The 15,003-nt window shown below is 37.8% G+C and overlaps 1 long non-coding RNA gene across 1 annotated transcript in view; it reads left to right on the top strand.

Moving 5' to 3' along the window:
- LOC123781328 (uncharacterized) overlaps positions 1–14,234 on the top strand; it is a 165,106-nt gene extending 150,872 nt beyond the window's left edge. Inside the window, exons 5-7 of the long non-coding RNA XR_006776663.2 lie at positions 3,195–3,303; positions 5,680–5,754; positions 11,329–14,234. This is a non-coding gene — a long non-coding RNA (uncharacterized LOC123781328). The remainder of the gene's footprint in view (positions 1–3,194; positions 3,304–5,679; positions 5,755–11,328) is intronic.
- The last annotated feature ends 769 nt before the right edge of the window (positions 14,235–15,003 follow it).

Genomic DNA, 15,003 nt, shown 5'->3' with positions numbered 1-15,003 from the left:
TCAGCTTTAGTAGTTGCTGCCCATTTCCCAAAGTGACTTTCATAAACAGCTTAGGTACTCCATCTTCAACACTTGGAATTTTCAGTTGTTGAAATTTTAGCCATTTTAGTGGGTATGTGTTATTATTTCCCTAAAGTAAGCCTTTTCTGATATGTCATCTGGGAAGGTCAGTGGGCAAATTTTGTCATTTGAATACAGAAATTACACTGATTGTTCAAAGGGTCAGTTTTATTTTTATGAAAAATATTATGTGAAATGAAATACAAATCAAAATTTGTATTTAAGTGTTGCAGTTAAAAAAAAACACAAGAATTTGGCTTAGCATTGAGAACAATGGGGTTTTACATTAAATAGAAGGGTGAAGAACCTTTAAATTGTTTTTACCTGAAATATTTTTAGGCTTTCAGTGTGACTTTGGCTAGAGCAAAGAGTTCTATGCTGAGAACTAATTCTAGATTTATGATAGCTAGTACCAAATAGGTTATGATGATTATGAAGGGAAACAGAATATATGACCCCCAAATATGCCATTTTGGCAAATTGATTAATTTGAGCAAAAGGTCATCAAGACCAAGTAGACGTGAGAAAAACATTGATCTCTCCCTTAACTACATAAAAGAATTTATATAGGGGGCCTGGCTCAGAGAGAAAGAGCTACTACCAGAAATAGTTTTATCTAAATGAGCTATCTGTATGGCAGGGCAAATATCTAATTACCAAACACTTGCTCTTCTTACTGTCCTGTAAATTACCCTCCGCCCCTTTGAAGCCTCAGGCCCCTGTCCTATTAGCTCAGGATGGCATATAAGCCTCAACTTCCTGACTTGTCCTTGGATCTCATATTTTTATTGGGTTCCTATATGTATGAAATTAACTTTGTTTTTCTCCTACTGATCTCTTTTATGTCAATTTAATTATTAGACCAGCTGAAGAGCCTAAAAGGGTAGAAGGAAAATTTTTTCTCCCTACACTTATAAACTGCATAAGCTTGAATAAGTTTCTTTAATAGCATTGTTATAAAGTAGAATTAATAATATCTGGCCCATTGAATCCACATGAATTTTGTGAATACCAAGTGTGATTATATTTATGATAGTTTAAAATATTCAGAGAGAATTAAACTTCATTAAGGTTACTTCATTTATTTTGGATACCAAATTTTAACTATTAAGAATCTCCCTGGGGCGCCTGGGTGGCACAGCAGTTAAGCGTCTGCCTTGGACTCAGGGCGTGATCCCGGCATTATGGGATCGAGCCCCACGTCAGGCTCCTCCACTAGGAGCCTGCTTCTTCCTCTCCCACTCCCCCTGCTTGTGTTCCCTCTCTCGCTGGCTGTCTCTATCTCTGTCGAATAAATAAATAAAATCTTTAAAAAAAAAAAAAAAGAATCTCCCAAAGTCCACACAGTTCACATCCCTCTATAAAAATAGTTGAAGGACTTCTTTAAGTCAGAACTCTCTGAAGATAGCAAAAGGGTAAATTGAGATTAAGGGAAGTGTGATATTATGAGTCATTAAAAAAATATATTTGGTCTTCCTCCCCCTTTCTGACACAGAGCTCCTAAAACCCTTGGAATTTCCTAAATGCAAGAGTAATAAAGATGTCTTTTGTTATTTAATGAGATGTTATCTAATGAGACCTAAAGATGGGGGCTGGTTGCCAGGAGAACCAACCATGTGATGAGAGGGTTGAAACTTTCAGTCTCACCCCTCTTGACCTCCAGGGAGGGGAGAGGGCTGGAGGTTGAATCGATCATCACTGGCCAATGAGTTAACAATCCTATCTTTGTAATGAAGCCTCCATGAAAAAAAGAAATCAAAACAAAACAAAAGAAGAGGCTTTGGAGAGCCTCTGGGTTGGTGAACACATGGGGATTTGGAGAGAGTGGCATACTCAGAGAGGGCATGGATGCACCAAGCCCTTTTCCTGTCTTGTTCGATGCATCTATTTCATCTGGCAGTTACTGAATTATATCCTTTTATAACAAACTAGTGGTTTCATGAGTTAATGGGTTTCTTGAGTTCTGTGAGCTGTCCTAGCAAAGTAGTCAAACCCAAAGAGGGGGTCATGGGGACCTTTGATCTACAGCCAGTAGATCAGAAGCACAGGCACCAACCTGGGCTTGTGACTGGCATCTAAAGTCCAAGGAGGGGCTTGTGGAACCGCCAGTCTTTAGCTGGTGAATCAGAAGTAGAAGTGATAAACTGGTTTGTGATTGGAATCAGAAGTGTTGGGAGGAGTCTGTCGTGTAGGATTGAACCCTTAACGTGTCTGATTTGATGCTGTCTATGGGGAGATAGTGTCAGAATTGAGTCAAATTGTAGGACACCCCAATGGTGTCAAGAGAATTGCTTGTTATTGCTGTAGGAGCTCTCTCCTCCCTGCAATAGACACACACACACACACACACACACACACACACACACACACACACACACAATTGAAATTGGTCTCAGAACATCAAAAGAGAAAGCCATACTGCCTAACAGGAACTTTATATAAGGACACAGCTAACGTATACATAGATACATTATTCGACTCTGAAGTGGACTAGTGGAGTTTGGCATTTTTCTAGTTCTTTTTTACAAAGAAAGTGAAAAAGTTGATAAGGGAGTTCAGAGATGGAGACTAAACGAGTGCTTTTCTTTTGATTTGGGTTCGTCTTCTCCCACATGCTAAGAATTCTTTCCTGTTTTCTGATTTCACTGGAATGTGATGCCTCCTTGCTTCATTGGATCATAATGCTTTTTGCAGATTATTCTAAGACTCTGCTCACGTTACCGAAGAAGTTCAAATCTTTATCACTTAGTTTTGATGAACATGTGGTTTTTTCCATTAAGTTCTGCATAATAACTGACTATGCTTTTTAACAACAAATGACATTCTTTCTCCTAATTTTCTTGTTTATGTTGGCTGTCCCACTTTAGTAATTGGAAAGTCCACGTATCTTACTTCTTTCAGCAAGAATATTAACTTTTTATTTAGGAACCAACCTGGTAAATTTTTTTATCTTCCATTGGGGGAAAAATTGGATGTCATACTACTTTCTGCAAAAAATTATTAAGAGTTTTTCAGCTCAGAGTGTGTTTGTTTTTGACCGTTTAATCCCCAATATTGCCCGACCTTCAGAAGTAGTTTGTAAAATGTAAAGTGCTATACAAATATTAATTTATAATATTGTTTAATTTATTGAGCCATGAAGGACACATGCCTTCTTCTTTTGCTCCTTGCAATTCTTTGGTCCTCCTACAAAACCAAGAGAGAAAACCATGATGACGGATCCTAGACAAACAGGAAGAAAAGGTATTTTCTTGTCTATTCCTATTATTTCCAGACTTTCCCAAAATGAATACCATAAAGTAAATCCATCTTTCAAAGTTTCTTTTTTTCCTACACAGATTTTTTGAGGTATCATTGATACACAAAAAAAATGAACATTTTATGCACACAATTTGATGAGTTTGGAGATATGCATACACCTGTGAAACCATCACCACAATCTTGCTTTCCTTGTTTCTACATGACCTTGGAGCACAAAGAAGTCTGAGTTGTGAGGTTTCTAATCTTGTTCTTACATTTTAGCTCAGTCTTGGGGAAGCATTCTAAGTATATACAGTCAGGCCAGAGGCTCCAAGAACTCTGGACATAAAGTCTAACTTGGTTTCAATATGTAAAATTTTCTTTTCCCCCTTCTACCTCCTTCTAACCCTAGTATCTTATTTTCCCCCTTATAATTCACACTCAGATTATGCTCCAGTTTCATTTTTCAGAGTCTAATATGGGATCACCAAAGTAGCAAGTCTCAACTGCCCAACTTGACATCTCATGGAGACTTGCACTACAACATGTGATTTGGGTGATTTGAGTTAATGTGGGTGTCAGCAGGGTAGTGGAGGTGGGGTATAGAGTCACATTTTCCTGGCATTTAACATGTTACTTGAAGGAAAATAGTAGTTACATTTTCCGTGCATAGTAGATGATCATGAATATAATAGCATTTCTAGATATAGCAATTTAAATGAATTACTGTGTGAATACTTCTGAAATTCAAATTAAAACACGTCTGACACCAATAGAATAGAGCACAATATAATTTGATGGAGAGTTGCCATGTGTTGGCGTATTTATTACAAAGGTAACAATGATTTAATCAAGTTCGTTACCTGCAGATATAGATATAGTATTTATAGTTATTACTTTTCTATAGTCTCTGCAAAAGCTTGAGTTCTTTCTTCAGGCCTAAAGTTTGGATATTTTGACAGCCACAATTTAAACAAGTTAACTGAACAAACCATATGTTTATTTGAGATATGCCTTGTTTTGTGGAAGAAGAGAAGAATGGGAAATCCTGGTATTGCTCATTTAAAAAATTTAGCTTAGACTAGCGAAAAATCTGTTTTAAGGTGCTTTTATTTTTAACTTATCCATAAATACTTTTCAGTTGGTCTGCATGGTAAGTATTTCACTGAACTCTATAGCCTGAGGTGACCAGATGGTGGAATTACAGGATTTGGAACTCAGAGGATCTCAGAGGTCGTGTAATTCAACATCTTAACTTTGCCGAGGTGAAAACTAAGCCTCAGAGCTGTGGCTTCTGTTTTTCAAACAGCAGTTTCTTCCCTTATAAAACGAGAGCTTTCAGACAGACAAATTAGTCTGTGATGACTAGATGGAGACAACTGATTTGCTCATGACACTGTATTTAACATTCTAAACAAATGAAAGTAAAACCCAGAGGAAGAGTTATGATACAGAATGCATTAAGGCTTCCCTGTCACAAGTCACGCAGTGACATCGCTGGAGGTAGGGATTCCCAATTCCCAGAACAAGAAGTGTCATTTCCTAAGTAACTATAATTGCTTTTCAAACTGAGACCTAGAATCTTCAGATGTATGCTCTGTAGAACGGTACACACCACCGTGGGTAAATGTCACCCCCTCCACCATGCCTTCTCATCTTTCTGTTTCACTGCCTCACCTGCTTAAAAGTTGGATAATCTCTTCTCTTAAGCTTTTGTACGCTGTAAGCTTGCTTTTTCGCCCTTTTTTGGGGATACAGCCTTGTTTTCGTAATAATATGTAACAGAATTTTAAAGGGATGCTTAACTCAAACACAGTGTTGCTTTATTTTTCTATATATTGTATAGAAGTTACTCTTATGGATGGGTCATGACATGGGGAAGAAGAAAAATAGACAAATACCCCATGATGTCCTGAGTTCTTCAAGCTTAATTCATGTAGTATTTGGTAATACGGAAACAAAAAGGAAAATGTAAGAACATACAAAATTTCTAGCAGATTGTTATCACTTGGGCAAAGTAAAAAAGTGTGAGAGTAATCATTTGATTTTTGTTTTCCTTTCAATTCCTTTGAATTTGCAGTTATTTTTTGTTTTCCTACTGTTATAAACAGTATATTTTCATTGTGAGGGAGTCTCCAAAGTATAGGCCATTTAATCAAATATAGGTTCTGTAATTATAAATATCAAGACTAAAATACCATTTAATGATTTGTCTTGAATTATGATGAAAATCTGCCATGTAATAATTTCATTCCTCTCTTCTCCATTCTCTCCATTTTGTTTGTTATTATTAATATACAGACATGTCTTCCCACTAGGATCTAAACATTTTAAAGGCAAGTAGTATGACTCGTTCAATCCTATATCCTTCACTTCCAGCAAAATGCCTGATTCACAGAAGGTACTTGTATGATTGAATGAAGCAATCCCATCATGAGAATTCTGCTCAAGCAAGTGAGTAAATCATGTTTAACTGCTGATTATGGAATGGTATAATTTGGTCGTCAGGTCACCTGGGAAAACATCTCAATAAACAAATCCAACTATTGCAACCAATTATTAATCTACTCTTTAATGGATCAACTCTGGAGATGGAAAGTCTCACAGCTTCATATCTCCCCTACATCTTTCAGAAGCCTCAGAACTGTTAGAGTAAACATTTGTGTTATAATTAATATGGCATTTTAATTTTAGTGAGTAGTAATTTTAAATATACATACACATGTATCTACATGTAATGAAATTAAATCTCTAACGCAGTGTTTTACATTGGCGTGGTATATTGGACTAAGGAATCTGATCGACCTTTCTTTCGAATCCCACATCCAATATTTACTGGTTGCATGGCAGTAGGTAATGCTTGAACCTCTCTGACCATGAATCGTTTCACTTAGTTTTTAAATTTGTAAATGAGAAGAATCATATATAGGACCACTTTGAAGTTTCCCTTCCCTTCAACCTATGTAAATATGTAAGAAAAGTATAGCTAGTCTCTTTCCATATTAATTTTGTTAGGAATTTATACTTGAAAATAAATTGGGGTCTTAATACAACAAAATTAGAGAGATAACTCAGTCAAATCTTACATCTGACTTGTGCCTTTATGACTAATGGGAAGAGCAATAAACACGTATTCTACTTACGACGTCTATATATAGTATTCACAATTTATTAGTCACTAAATATTTATTGGTGAGGTTTCAATGCCCTGTCCACTTGGTGTATCTTTTGATACTAATAATGGAAATAACAGCTACCTTGTTTCATAACTTTACAGTTTGCAAAGCTCTTTCACACACACTTAATCCTTGGATGCCAGCTGGTAATGAAATGTTTTCTAATTATTATGCATCATTGGACAGGGTGAGCCTGAAGGCCAAAAGCAGTTAACAGGTATTAATTATAGCCATTTACTTTCCCCTGAACTTTAATTGACATTCTCACAGGTTAAAATCCTTAAGTATTCTATTTGTTTGCTTCCTTTGGTCTCTCCTGTATTCATTTATCTTTTAAATATATCATGTATTGTCCAATTTATAAAATTTTGTGGCTCAACCTAGGGTGTCTCCTACTGCAAATGATTAAAACAGGTTGCTAAGATTTCCTTGCTTTTTATTGAGCATATAGTAATTTGTGCTGGAAACAGAATAAATAAATTCCAAAGATAGTTAATGACACTGAAAACAGTTAAGAAAGACTAATTTTACACAGTCCAGTCACAGATACAGTATGGTTGGGCTAATATTATGTTGATTTGGAAATCACAAAGTATGTGGATCATTGTGATTTGGGAACCTGTTAGAAACTGAACCCAAGGGCGTTGCAGGGCTCTGTGAGGGCATTGAGTTCAGTGGCTCCGAGCCTTCCTCATCTTACAGACCCAATCATACTGTCAAAGAAATTGAGTCTCATCATCATGAGCACAAAAACTCTTTTTTCCTTAAGAAGATGATTGATATTTACAGTTAATCCTTAAATACATATAGTAAATTATATATAATTATATACATTTTAAAAATATATAGTAAATTAGAATGACAGGAAGTTGAAGGGGAGTAGTATTGGGATCAGTTTTATTTCTATGATTTAAGACACAAATTGAGGGGCACCTGGGTGGCTCAGTCCATTAAGCGGCCACCAGTTGGTTTCAGCTCAAGTGAGGATCTCAGGGTCCTGGGATCGAGCCCTGCACCAGGCTCCACGCTCAGTGGGGAGTCTGCTTGTGGATTCTCTCTCTCCCTCTGCCCCTCCCCCCACTCATGTGCATGCTCTCTTTCTCTCAAAAATAAATAAACAAATCTTAAAAAAATAAAACACAAATTGGACAAAAACGGTTATCCCATTTGTAGTTGAACACTAGAATAAGAATGCACGATGTAAATTTCCTCATACATAAGTATAAAACAAAAAGACAATATAAGCTGTCATATGGGGTATTTGAAAAACAACAGGAAAACAGGATGACGTAGAGAACAAATTCTTTACAAATGCCATAAAAACCCTACACACTAACTAGATCACTTCCATATCTAGTTGGTAGTATACATGTACTCTGCTTTAATATTTACATTTCCTATTCCTTGTAGTACATTGCATATTTGTCCCAAACCTTGACCTTTACCCTTCCCTGTGTATAAGCACTCGGTACATGACTATGGTTCTTCCTATTAAAGAACATATTTCTCTGGCCCTTGACTTAGGTTCATCCATGTGACCTGCTTTAGTTAATAGAATAAGGAAGGAGTGACGGTGTGCCAACTCTAGGCTGGGCTTTAAGTGAACTGGCATGATGTCTCATCCACACCGAGCCCAGATCAGCTGACTTCCAGTGGACCCACCGATGTATGAGCGAACCAAGCTAGATATACTGGTTACCTTACACTGGTTACCTAGCTGTTTTCTGTCTGTCTCTATTTCTCTTGTCTATTGATCTATCAATCTTTTGATCTATCAGTTTATCTGTCCCTTTATGTGTCTATTTAATGCCCTACTCTGTTGTGGATTCAAGTTTGAAATGTTTATGAATCTAGATTAAAGTTTGAAATATTTATGAATTCTAGATTTCATGTGTTGAAACAATCAGGGAAATGAGATATTATTAGTCCGACATTCTCTTGTGGACTATAGAAAGAGGGCAGAAAAGTGCTGCAATATGGCTTAAGTGTGCATTTTCCTCTATCAAGATATTTGTTCTAATTTCAAAGTAACAAGGACTAGAGGCGAGAACTTTTTTTTTCAATGTTTCAGATCGTTTTGATGTACTTCATGGTATGGAAAAGAATCTGGAAAAGCCCTTTAGGTCTCAGAACTAATTAAGCCAATATTTACTGATCACCTACTGTGGGCCAGAATGTACTGGAGATTGTGAATATACAGCAGTCAACAAGAGACACATGACTCCTGCTGTCCTGGTCTGGTGGAGAAGACTGATTTTACTAGTCCACATCCCACTAGTAGCTACATGATGACTAATTGTGACAAGTGACATGAAGGAAAAACACAGGATGCTGTGGGAACACATAATAGGGAGTTCTTATCATAGACCTTAGGGTCAGAGAAAGTTTGTTATGTGGCTTTTCAGCTAAATGTGAAAGATAAGTAGAAATGCATCAGGATAAAAGAAGTAAGGTTTAGAGAAAAGCATTGCAGCCTAAGGAGTAATCTGGGCAAAGATCCAAAAAAAGAAGGCATGTGGTACCTTCTTAAAACTGAAAAAAAGAAAAACCAGTGTGACTTGGGAATGAGCAAGAGAGGCCTGCAAGAAGGCTGGACCTAAGACAGGGGATATACCACATAGGGCCCCATGGACCTTTTAAAAATTGGGGGCTTTAGCCTACATTTAATGGGAAGCTATCAAAAGATTTTAAACAGAATTATTTTCAAATTTGCACTGTAAAAAATCATTCTGGATGTAGTGCGACAAAAAATGAAGGAGAGGGAAATGGAGGCAGAGAGGCCAACAAGGTGGTGGCCATGGGTCAGGTGCAAGACGGAAGCGGGTTAGATCGGGAGTGTAAGGGAACTTTGGAAGTAAACTTCAGAATGTTATGGTGGATTGGATATTGAACGTGTTTAGATTAGCCATTAATGTATGGTAAGTATGCCCAAATCTCAGTGGCATACAATGATAGCATTTGCTTAGCTCACACACCTGTGGGTGGGTTATCTATGCTGTGTCTCCAGGCAGCTGTGCCCTGTGCCTTCTCCATCCTGGTCTCATACACGCTTTTATGTCCTGGCTCTTTATTGTTGTTTCATAGTGCGAGCCTCTCTTTTCACTTGACTAGATTGTGGCTCCTTGAGAATATGTGCTATCATTCACACTTTAGAAATATTCTCCAAAATATAGTGAAGTGTATGACTACATAAATGGTAGAATCATTAAGATTGGTTTACATACCAATTTGTATAAAGCCAGACTAATTGCTCAGAATTTGGAAGGAGTATTTTGAATCACTTTCTAATTGCTGGATTGATGCAATAATGTATTTAATTTTCCTAGCCCTTTATTTAGCAGTCAGTGTACTAGGACCTGAGGATTCAGAAAATTCCAAAACCTTATCCTTATCCTCTTGGAACTCAATCTAGTAGGGGTGAGAGACCTATAAAGCAAAATTATTTGTGCATTTCAGTCTACGTTATCAGTGACTACCATTACTGGACCATTAAAAAAATCACCTGTAAAATATATTCTTGCAAAATAACCATGAAAATTTCAGACTGATAAGTCTGCACTATGTAGTCTGAATGCAGTGAACTCTGTCCATACCCTTTCAAAGATCAGTTAGCCTCATTCCAAACTCCAAAGTGCAGCTTTCATTTAACTGATAAAACCTTCCCTCTTCTACCTTCCACACACAAACCTGTTCTTGCCTCTGGCCTATTCATTGCAGCTTCTGAAGACCAATATTCAGTGAGTAGTGTTGAAATGAATTTTATCCTTTACACGGAGCTCAAGAATCTAAATGTAGAAGAGAAATAATTTGACAAATTCTATTTAAGCTCCCACATGTCTCCAAATTCCAGACATTACATGAGCATTGTGGAGATCCTTAAAGCTAAGACACACAAACAGAAAGAGGATTTTATGGCTTCTGGTTAGAATTAAAGAAGAACAATCTCTCTCTTAAACAGATTTTATAATGGAGGAGAATGACATGCTCTGTTGTTTTATCCCCAGTTATTATTTAGCAACTGAGTGCTGATACTGAAACCATATAAGAGCTTATTTTAACTATTTTTAGTTCTGAAGACTTACAACAAAATAAAGAGATTACTCCATCTTTGAATTTTTTAAAAAAGATTATTTATTTATTTATTTGACAGAGAGAGAGAGAGAGAAAGCAAGAGAGCACAAGCAGGGGGAGTGGCAGAGGGAGAAGAAGAGGCAGACTCCCTGCTCAGCAGGGATCCTGACATGGGGCTTGATCCCAGGACCTGACCTGAACCAAAGACAGATGCTTAACCGACTGAGCCACCCAGGCACCCTTCCATCTTTAATTTAAAAAAACAACAACTGTAAGACTACCCCATCTTTAGTGTTATTTTGTAACACCAGTGAATAGATTATCTCTACAGAAAAGTGTCAAATGCATCAGCTAGCTATATATTAGATTATGTTGGGAAGTCCTGCCAAATATGAACATGATGGTTTTCTCAGCCAAAATAGAAAGTCTACAGTAATTATTTTTGTTATTCATACTTCAGATTCACTTGGTCTCAAATATCCAAGTAACTGAAACAAAATTAGAAATTTTGGAGTGAGTGCTAAAATGATTTAAGGTCTAGTAAAAAGCTGTGGTTAAACTGAAAAAAAAAAAAAAGACATTTCCATAGCTGTTTTTAGAGTCTTTTTTCCTTCTACACCAATGTTTTCTTTTTTATTGAAATATTTTCCTCTCTTGGTTTGAAAGTAGAAAATAAAAAGTGATTCCACATAATTGAATTACTAGTCGAACTGCAAATGTTAGGTTTAAAAAAAAAATTATTGATCACCTAGGTGACAAAATGTTGTAATTTCTTCCGCAGGCTTCACACTCAGTGCGAGGCACCCCGTGGGGCTCGATCTTAGGACCTGAGCCGAAATCAAGAGTTGGATGCTTAACTGACTGAGCCACCCAGGAGCCCCACACATACATACATTTTTAAAAATTTGACAAGCTCTTTCCACTAACATTTACACATTATGCGATGGATTATTGTTGTAAGAGTTTGTCTTGGTGACTCTTTAGTGTCAGTCTATATATACAACATTATTCATAAGTGCAATGTATTCCCTAAAACTGACGTGCCATGACTTATTTAATTATTCTGACAGCAATTTGATTGATTTGCTTTAGAAGAATATAGCAATGAACTTTCTTACACATGAGTCTTTGGGCAAATATGAATGCTATAAGCTAAATATATAGAAGTAAAATTCATGCACGTGGCTTACAGAAATGTGAAGTTTTGATAGATATTGATGAAAATACCCTCTGAAAATGGTTAGTGACTTCAAATTCTCACCAGTGGGTTATGAAAGTAACTGTTCCTTCATATCCTCCACAATAAATACTATCAAGCTTCAAAAGTTTGTATAACCTGAGAAGTAAAAACCATAGTGATGTTGTTTCTGTTTCAATTCCCCTGATTGCCACTAAGGTTTAACATAATTTCATATATGTGTAGTATGCAGTTTTTCCTTCTGTGAATTCTTTCTTTGTATCTTTTGTCTAATTTTTTAAAGATTTATTTATTTTATTTATTTATTGGGGGGGAGGGGCAGAGGGAGAGGGTGAGAGCGAATCTTCAAGCAGCCTCGCCACTGAGCATAGAGCCCAACATGGGGCTCAGCCCCACAACCCAGGAGATCATGACCAAGAGTTGGTCGCTCGACTGACTGAGCCGTCCAGACACCCCTTTTATCTGATTTCATAAAAGGTCATTGCCTCTTTTCCTAATTATGTGGGAGATTTCTCTATACAATGGTTGTTACTACTTGTCTCTTAAACTTTTTTGCAAATATTTTCTCTCGGTATTGTCTTTTATTATTGTAGTTTTTATTATGATCTTTGCCAAAAAGAAATTTATATAGTTTATCTGTTAATTATTCTCTTCAGTTTGTGGGAGGCCCTTTCTCATTACTCAAGATTTAAAAAAGCCATTATTCTATTTAAAAGAATGTTTTAAATGTTACTTACCTTGGCACTTAAATCATCTGGTAATTTATTTAATGTATGGTGTTCAGTAGGGTTCTAATATAATCGTAAAGGGCCAGTTGCAACTTTTAAATAATCCAACCTTTTTCTGCTAGTTTAAATTTCCATTTTCTCTCACATATTAGTACACACACAAATGCGCGTGTGTGCACACACGCACATTTGCCTCTTCTGGACTCTCCGGTTTGTTCCCTTGATCTACGTGTCTCTTCTATTCCTGTGCTAATAAACTGCTTGCATCCACATAGCTTCACAGTATGCTTTGATGTTTGTTACGGCAAGTCGTCCCAATTGTCCCTCCCAGATGGCCTTGTCTAGTTCCATAGAAATCCTATTATGAATGACTGGGATCACATTGCATTTATAATTATTTGATGGAGAATTTTTCTCTCTTCAATGTTGAGCGTGGTAATTCTCAGTTATGCAGCCATCCTGATAACTGAGTTGGAATTCCCCCTTTCCTTGTCCCTGGATGATATTTCTATCTAGGTTGCTTCCAGGCTGCGGGCAAGCTATGGAACGTGCTGCTGGGTTTAACACTAGCTCCCTCTGGGCATGGGGCTACCTGGAGCCATGTCCTGCCTCTTCCGTCTCAGTGCCCACGATCCTGGCTTTAATCAGGGTGCAAATGCCATTGCTCCCTGCAGTTGTCTAAAGACTCACCTGCTGCCTTATTTCAGGGCCAAATGTGACGTCCTGCATCTGTTGATTCTGGTTCTGAAGATCTTCCAACCACGTCTAGCTCTGCAGCTGTTCTCACCTCTATGTGTTTTGAAAAACCATGCTTCCCTCTGGTGTTGATCTTCTGAGACATAACCCCATTGACTTTCTATCATGCAGGAATTTCCCCCCATTTCTTGTTTCTCAGCGATGCTTTGGATTAAAACATATTCTGCCTCAGTTTGGGTAATTTTCAACAGAATGGTGGTTACCGTTCTTGTCACATTTTCAGCAGGTTCTTGAAAATATTTTCTGGAAGAAAGAAATGAGCAAGGGCCCCGTGAGACTCCGTTTCTGTATTTGTAAGGCCAAGATGATGAAACCCTCTCTTACAGGGCCATTTTGGAGTTTAAATGAGACACACACGAATCTTAAACTCTTTTACCCTAAAATACATTCAACAAATATCAAAGAACCTCCCTTTCCTTTCATGTTAACGAAAACTCACCTCATAAAGAAAGAAAGAAAGAAAGAAAGAAAGAAAGAAAGAAAGAAAGAAAGAAAAGAAAATTCTGACCTAAGGGCTGTGGAAATGTGACCGCTGCAAAACCGCACCATCACCTGCCAGCATCCGCGGCATCTGAGATTGCTCAGGTGAAGCCCCAGCAGCACTGCGGGCAGAACGGTAGGACCCGGAATGTGGCGAGCATTCTGGATGCGTTTGGCCAGATGACTGTAATCTAAGAGCAGCCAGAACACTTCGTGAGAAAGATGATATTGGGGTATTCCCAAGAAATGGCAGTGACGCTGTTTGCCCTGTCGAGCTTCTTTTCTGTTGCGAGCTGCTGCAGTGCAGTTCATTTCCTCAGTGACATCCCTGCGAAGGTGGGTCCCAGAGCAGCGGAGGCATCACGGGAAAGGCCGGGAAGCGTCACCGTGGCCTCATTGTGATGATAGCATCCTAGCAGCTTTCAAAGCACTGGCGGCTGGTTGCTCTAATTAGAATGTAGTTTTTAAAAGCGATCATCTGTCCTATTTGTAATTATAAGCAATTATTGCATGAGCTCTGTCAAAATCAAGATGAAAAATTTACAAGTACGTGTGAAATACAAAGCTTTCTGCTTATTTATTAGTTGTTGTTGTTTTTTTTTAACTCGTACTTGAATGCGTGTAAAAAGTGGAGGCTGGTAGCAGGTATGAATATGGCCATCACCAGTGAGAAACAGAAAAGGTGAGCGATGGTCTCTGAATAATAGCACGGTAAGTCAGGGTAAAGCACGGATCTATGATGAATTTTTCTGGCATTTAGACTAGTGTTTTCCTCTCGGGTCTGTAATGCTGCTTTTCTTTTCCCTTTTGATGTACGTGAAGGGCATTTGCTCTGATGCTAAATTTTGCTCTTTTACAGAAGAGTTGGCATCCAAATCAAAACATAAATAAATAAACAAAAAAAGAAGTACTGTACGTGTCTGGAAGCATCTACAGCGAACTTGAAATTTCAAGGACAACTTGGAGGTACCAGTGATTCATGAAACAGGAATGTTAGCCAAGCCTGATGTAATATTTTATATGAAGGGCTTTTCACTCACAAAGGGCTCAGTATTTAACAAAACTAAATATCCAAAGGCATCCATTTCATCCTACACAGACTAATGATGTGCAAATCGGATTGGATGGACCTGAGACGTCGTTTAACATCCAGCAAGTGTTTATAGCAACTGAGCTAAGCGGATAAGAAAGACCCCGTTCTTTTGAAACTGCAGGGGAAGGCTCTAAGCAGGCGTCCACAGGCATCCAGCTAAGCTGACTCTGTCCGGGACTCCGGGCTGCGGGGACACGACCA

The sequence above is a fragment of the Ursus americanus genome, chromosome 18 (assembly GCF_024610735.1).
Source record: "Ursus americanus isolate L20-20 chromosome 18, mUrsAme1.1.p, whole genome shotgun sequence".
In the NCBI taxonomy this organism is placed as follows: Eukaryota; Metazoa; Chordata; class Mammalia; order Carnivora; family Ursidae; genus Ursus; species Ursus americanus.
This window is presented reverse-complemented; position numbering and strand designations above follow the sequence as displayed.